This window comes from Struthio camelus, chromosome 4 (assembly GCF_040807025.1).
Source record: "Struthio camelus isolate bStrCam1 chromosome 4, bStrCam1.hap1, whole genome shotgun sequence".
Classification (NCBI taxonomy): Eukaryota; Metazoa; Chordata; class Aves; order Struthioniformes; family Struthionidae; genus Struthio; species Struthio camelus.
The window spans coordinates 16,332,984-16,339,971 of NC_090945.1; the positions used below are offsets into that span (position 1 = coordinate 16,332,984).

At 41.8% G+C, this 6,988-nt stretch overlaps 1 long non-coding RNA gene across 2 annotated transcripts in view; it reads right to left on the reverse strand.

Annotated features, from left to right (window-relative positions):
- Positions 1 to 6,746, reverse strand: part of LOC138067142 (uncharacterized) — a 101,868-nt gene extending 95,122 nt beyond the window's left edge. For both annotated transcript variants that reach the window (XR_011140837.1, XR_011140838.1), the window contains exon 1: positions 6,578 to 6,746. This is a non-coding gene — a long non-coding RNA (uncharacterized lncRNA). The remainder of the gene's footprint in view (positions 1 to 6,577) is intronic.
- Between the last annotated feature and the right edge of the window lie 242 nt (positions 6,747 to 6,988).

Genomic DNA, 6,988 nt, shown 5'->3' on the forward strand with positions numbered 1-6,988 from the left:
TTCACCTGGCAACTGAAAGATGCATGCACATATAGGAAAAAATCAGAGTAATCAGAGCTCCAAAAGCAGCTTGGCTCAGATCCGAAGCAGTGCTCAGGCTCTCTGGGGTAACTCTGAAAAGGAAAGAGCTGTAAAGGTAGTTTCAGCATATTTGAGGGCTTCCTCCACCCCTGAGGCCTCTCAGCTCCAGGCAGGTCAAGTTAAGGGTTAGAGAAGCGTTGCGTTTGCTGAGGAAGAGCAGAGATGTAAGGGTGACCAAAACAAGCTCTTTTTTCCCCTTCCACAGCCAGAAACAGGAGATGGAAAAATATCTGCAGTTTCTGTCCCCCAAGGTAAAGCTTTGAAGAATTTTGTGACTCTGAAGCACTAATTCAGCATGTGGTATTATCCCAGGCACCTTCCAGCTTGCTCCCTCTCATAAATCCTGCATTAGGCTTGGAAAGATAAGGTAGCAGGCTCCCTAAAGTTTGGTCTCTCTCGCTTCTTCCCTCACAGAACTTGACATATAATTCAGTGGGTACACGAAATGTAAATCTCCTCACGTTGCTGTGAAGTATGGGCTTAATTTTCCAGATGATCCTAGGTCTAAGCAGAAAGGACAACTGGCTGTTTTATACAGCACCGCCTGCTTCCGGCAAGAAAAGAGGACAAACATTTCGCTGCCCTCGACTCCAAAAGCTGCCCGTTATGCCCACAGTCACCAGGGTCATCGCATGGCGGTGGCCTGAGAGGAGAAGCACGGCACAGGGAAAAGCGAACACGCAGTCACCCACTCAGAGGGTGGGTTTGCAGCACCTCCAGAAAACACTTTTTGTGTCTGCATAAGACGGGTAATTTTTGCTGGAAAGAAAGGCATTTTCTGTAAACATCCTTACCGAAAGCAAATAAAAGAGGTAGTCGGGATTTTGGTGCCTCTTACTTGTCAACTCTCTACGGAATAACTCTTTGTAAAATTTAAACTCTTTCTTTCAAAGCAGCATTTGTTGTCCCTCAACCTGTTCCGCTAATGTGTGCATGTTTATAGAGAACGTCAGGTTCCTTCAACAGCGCAGATAAGGGAACATTTTAAGACTTTTAAAGAAGGAGCTCTCATAATAATAATGATTATGTTAAATGTGGTTATGCTGTACTTTCACTCAATTCAGATTTTTTTTAAAAATGGGCTGCGAATTTTCATTAAGAAAAATCACTAAATTTTGATTCAGTCAAATCTGACAGATATATATGTGACTGCCTAATTTATTCCAGTAGAGAGGGGGAAAAAATAGTCTCCTTTAGGTCCATCTTACCAATTGAGTTAAAAATCTCTAAGGATATTCCAGATACAGAACATTGATAAGGGACCTGGAAAATACAAACCTATCTCAATTTTCTACAGCAGGCCAAACAGGCTTCCCTTATTCACGATGCCTCTCTACAATGGCTAGCAGACAACATGACCATACAGACAACTTCATCTCTATTGCAACATACTATGTTTAAAGTTTTATGTTTAATATTAAAAATGACCTTATTAGTATCTATTTATAGTTGTGCTGACCTCCTTAGTCAATTATTTTCAAGGGCAGTTAAATTTTAAAAACAGCGTGATATTCTTTTTTTCACTTGGGCATTGACTACCAGTCCCTCTACGTATTTTTTTTCCAATCAAGCAGGGTTAAATAAGTCCGCTTCCCTTGTATAAATCAACTTCAACAGGGTGATCTGTTTAGATTTGTTACCTCCCAAGATGGCATTCTTGTCCGAGTGTTAATCAGTAAGTGCACTGAACATCTAAGGATTTAAAGAGTGATTTCCACGCACACAGAAGAATGTTCACTCGCGGTAATATTCATGTCTAGTAGCTCATATTTGCACACAAATTGGTCAAGTATGCAATTATTACATTTGCATTAATTCTCAAAGCGTAGCTAAAGAAAGAAGCAAGGCAGACGTTGCTGCAACTTTTTAATATGGCGATATGGTAGGTTACAATCAAAGGTGGCGTTTTCCTTGCCACGTTTCACCATAAGAATGAACACTGCTATAAGCCGTACAAGACTGCACCAACACACGACCTTCCACACTGGATTTAATGAACTGTTTTAAAAAGATAAAGTGCAGTGGTAGGCTTGAAACGAGAGTTTAAAAAATGCACACTTTTCCCCCTCATTTTGAATGCAGCTGTTACAGTGACTCTTAAAAGGAGGCGAGAGTAAGGCTTCAAGCATTAGGATCTGCGATTAGATTGATTGCAAGTAGCCTATTCATCTCACACTGCTTTTTTTTTTTTTTTTCTTGCTTTTACAATAGCTCCAGCATCATCATTTCCTATACCACATTTGAACAGCTGTCCGGAAGGATCACATCAGTGTATCTCTAAACCTCACCCCCACTTTCTGCAGCATCATAAAAACGCATGGCCAAACCTCGTTTCCTCTATCTCCGCTTGCATTTCTCCTCTTCTGAGGACCCTCTGTGAATCATATCAGCCAAGCTAAATCATGGTATTTAAACGGCTTTGGAGCTATAAACAACACCCTCCTGGGTTCTGCGTACCTCTGACCTTTACCAGACATCATAATTTTAATTTATATAGCTGACCACAAGCTCTCATGTCATTCCTGTGAAACCTAATCGGTAAAGGATTACCGCCTCTCGACAGGCCATAGACTACCAGCAAATTAGGACAGACATTGTGCAACAGGCACACTTGCAGAAGGATAGCGCTTCAGCTTGCTGTTCTGTACTACTCTCAGTTACCCGTTATAGAAACCTCCAACAGCAATAGAACAGAAATGCAACCAATTCTGTAGAATTCTATAAACCCTAATTTAAAAAAAAAAAAGTGTAAAATTTTGTAGAAAAATGTCAACTTTCCGAGCTTAACAGTGAATTACACGCCAAGCTGTGATTCTTGGACACTGGAAACTCCTTTGGAGTAATAAGCACTCAAATCTCTATAATGAAATTTCACAGACATTTTCCTTAGAGCTGGAGAAAGAAGATTTGATCTCAAGTTGAGATTGTGACAGCTTTTTGCCTCAGAGGAAAGTACCGCCAGCTCGCTTTCACAATCATAGAAATCCCTCCCCCGTGAAACACTAAAATGCAACATACAGGATTGGAAGACGTGACCATGGCTAAGTTATGGCATGAATTGTCACATTAATGCTAGAGATATGGGAATCTGAGCAACAGAATGCTTCTTTTGGTTAGAAAACCCTTATTAAGTTTTTATTCCACTTTTTTCCTGCTGTAGAGAAAGCATGCACTGTGTTTCAAGGTCTAAGACAAATCGTTTGACTTTTGAGCATTCAGTCATCTCCAAAGTATTAGCAGTGGAAAGGCGACTAAGACAAATATGGACTTTCCACAAAAAAATATTTGGAAAGACTTGAATAAAGACAGGAAAAATCCTATTTTGTTTTGCTCTCACATGCTAAAACCAGCAAGCCTAACGCAGCTCAGACTTGATTAAAATACTTTGCTAGAGTTATGTATATGATAAATCTTCAGAATTCATCTTACTTTAGAGGTGAGTTTGGCACTCGGCTTTTGAAATTCATAGTTTGCTTGGTAGCAGACTTCACTTTGTGTTTCCTATGGCTGTAACAGGCTTTTCATCTACATTTTTACTGCGTTTCAGTTCAGTCCAGCATGAACTCTAGGCAAGGTCTTCTATATGGTGAACAATCGAGAGCTGCTTTTGAAGAGAGCATACCTGTCTGAATGGCACAAACAATTCTCTCCGTCCATGCCCTTTATTTTAGAACAAATGGGTTGGTGTAAAAGATACTTCTTCATGTGGAGCATTGGCAAAATACTTTTCACATGAGAAAACAGATTTGTGCATGCCAGACTTGCTCCCACAGAATTATATGTGTACAAGCGGAGACCGCCCACTGTCCCCAGCCACAGCCCACGATGGTCTCGGCATGGCCACAGCAAACTCTGCTAGGCTCTCTGTGAAAAACGGTCAGCAAAAGAAGGGACAACCACGGCATTTCGGCACTGACCATTCTCCTGCTTCCTGAGGTTCAAATCATGTCACAACAGTCCAACGGTGCCACTAATAACTTACATGCCTTTGCAGTACAAAGCAGCGGAGTCAAAACGAGAAGATCACCCCAAAATGCAAGTGTTAGCTTACATCATCTACACTGAATTCAGCAGTTATTTTTCCACATACGGATTTTTCCACATGAGGTTATTTTTTTGTTTTTTCTTTTTTTTTTTTTTTTCCTGAGGCAGGAGGAAGCAAAAGCTTGGCAAAATCAGAGTCGACAGGAGAAAGAGGGTGCCAGAATAGCCAGTGACTCATTGTATATTATCCCAACTTTCACCTTCATAATCCTATTGGCAAAGGCACACAGTCCTCTCCTAAAAACACCCTTGTTAAAGCGCAGCAAGACATTTTTCCTCTTTGGTAGGCAGCAAGTCCTCCAGAATTGAGAAAGGGGAGAGGGAGGTAAGGTGGAAAAGCTCTGCTGACCTTCAGAGAGCAAATGGGCACAGATTAGCTAATCAGCTACGCCCAGGGGGCAGCTCAGGGCTCCTCATGTTCTTTGGGTCAGGACTGAAAAGCTGCTGTTGCTGACCTCCTGACGAGGTCACCAGCGATGTGCCGCTGGCAAGGGACCGCAGCAGGGCCAGCCGCGGCTCCGCTCTGCCAGGAGGCAGCAATTACAGTCAGGACTGTCGGAAGGGCCTAAAAGAGTACGTCAGAAATTTGCATGCTCATATAGTTTTGGAAGTCTCATCCATTTACGCTGGAAACGCTGCACTCGCAGCACAGCCTTTCCCTGTCATCTAAATCTGTACATTAACATTCCTAATCTCCATTATTTTCCCCAAAACTGTATACGAGAAAGAGATGGGAAATGAGGCTTTGTAGATAAAGAGTGTTTAGCTCTGAAGGCCAATCTGATGTGCCAGTTCAGCGCTCTAAGCTAATTTAACCAATTATCCAAACCGACAAAAATTCACAGCACACATGCACGTATACATATACACATGCACACACCAAACGGAGTTGCTGAAATCTCTAGCCAAGCTTGTTCCTGGTTTGTGCCTTAACCCTGGCAAGCCAGCACCTTTCAGCATCTCCCATAGCGGCACCAAGACACAAATAACTTGATACACAGTTTTAAAAATCCAGAAGCTCCTAGTTACACAGGAATAATGTTATGGGATGAGTTTCTCAGCTGTGGCAACAAAATTGCAAGGATTAGCCAAAGTCATATCACGCAGTCAATTTTAAGATAAGTGCACATTAAATGTACATTATTTAAAAATTTTTGTTGCGTTTGGGCCTGCTCTTTTAATCTTCTTTCTGTTGTCAGTGCTGCAACTTCATAATCAGGTTTAACACGTGGCAGCATTTAGCTGTCTAAATGTTTGAACAGCAGCAGAATTTTGTAACCCGAAAAAAACCTAATGCTAGCACTTTCACCCTCCGAAGCCATGGCTATGTTCACCAAAAACTCGGGCTATTTATAGCTACTTATGCTGTGAATGAAGTTCACCCAATTAAACTTGGATCCATAAATTTAGATATCAGCTCGGGATAATGAAATTTCAGCTGCTCCCGACTCAAACTGACAGCCCAGAGGAACACTCTCGTGCCCCTCTCCTGAGCCATCCGGCCCCCTGTGATTTCAAATATTCATCTACAGACCAGTGCAAACAATATCCCTGAAACCTGGTGTTCCCAAAAGGCTTATAATGCTAGCACGAAGCTGTTACTGTCATTTTGCTTGTAAAGCATAGGTGAGCAGGTGCATTTTAAAGCAGAAGAAGAAATATTAGAGGCAAAGTAATTGTCATTTAGTACCAGAAGGTTTACCAGATTTAAAAGATTTCAGCTCCACGTTAGTGGGTATCTCTATCACTCTCCCTAAAGAGCTGGTAGCATTTAGCCAAGTTCTAGGAGTAACCTTTAAGATGCTGCTTACAAGGACGCCACCAGGGATACCTTCAAGATATACCGTCTGGAAACTTTTCCTTGATAATGGGAGGAGGAAGGAGAGAGGGGTGGAGGAGATAGGACTGCAAAAAGTACTGCTCTTTATTTGTAGTGTGTTACGTGCAAAAGACTGCTTAATCTAAACCAAGACAGAGCAGCTAAACATTTTAATTGTGTCTCCACGGTATGCCTCTCCAGGCTCTCAGAGCACAATATTAAAAACAAGCCCGCTCTATTTAGGACCAGAAATAATCATCAGCTGAGGCTAGACAGACATACGCTGTTTCAGATAAAGCTTTTTCCCCCCAAAGAATTTTCAGCGTAGCAAGGCATGCAGGAGGTTATACACAAGCAACATCTATATCAGCAAATCAGATGTAGACAGGGAGGAAAGATCCATTAATCAACTCGCATATAGGGTGCAAGTCTACTCATTGCTTCATTTTAATGGTTGAACCACTCTTCACATCCCAGCCATTTCGTTTAACCCTACGTGAAAAAATCTGTTCCTGCCAATTTAGAAGCAGTGTTGAAGGTTAATTTCCACATAGAAAGACTTTGCTCTCTCACATGAACAAGTTTTGCTGCAAGTGAGAAGCTATGTATTAACAGTAAAAGCTGATAACTTACCTTTAGGGCCTTAGTAGATTTGAAAATATCGTGTCATGGTTTACACTGATAATATACGATCCTTTTGAGCATGTTATTTTCAAGGGGAGGAAAGAGTGAGGCCTTTAACCCCTATCAGCCCATGGGAAAAAATTGCAGGTGTCTGCATATCACTGGCAACCGAGGAATCAACAGGCTATTTCCTGAACTGGAGGTTACAGCACCGGGACACCTCCCCTCCTCAGGTGTAACCTGATCAAGGAAAGCTCCTAAAGAAATGCCAGTAATAGCCTGAAAGTCCTGTTTAGCAAAAAAAAGGACAGGTTTTAAGATGCACCCGTAGGGTAAACCTCCAAATATCACAATCACCAGGACAACATGAAATGTGAGTTAGAACTGATGGACTAATCTCCGTCAGATGTCAGATCTTTA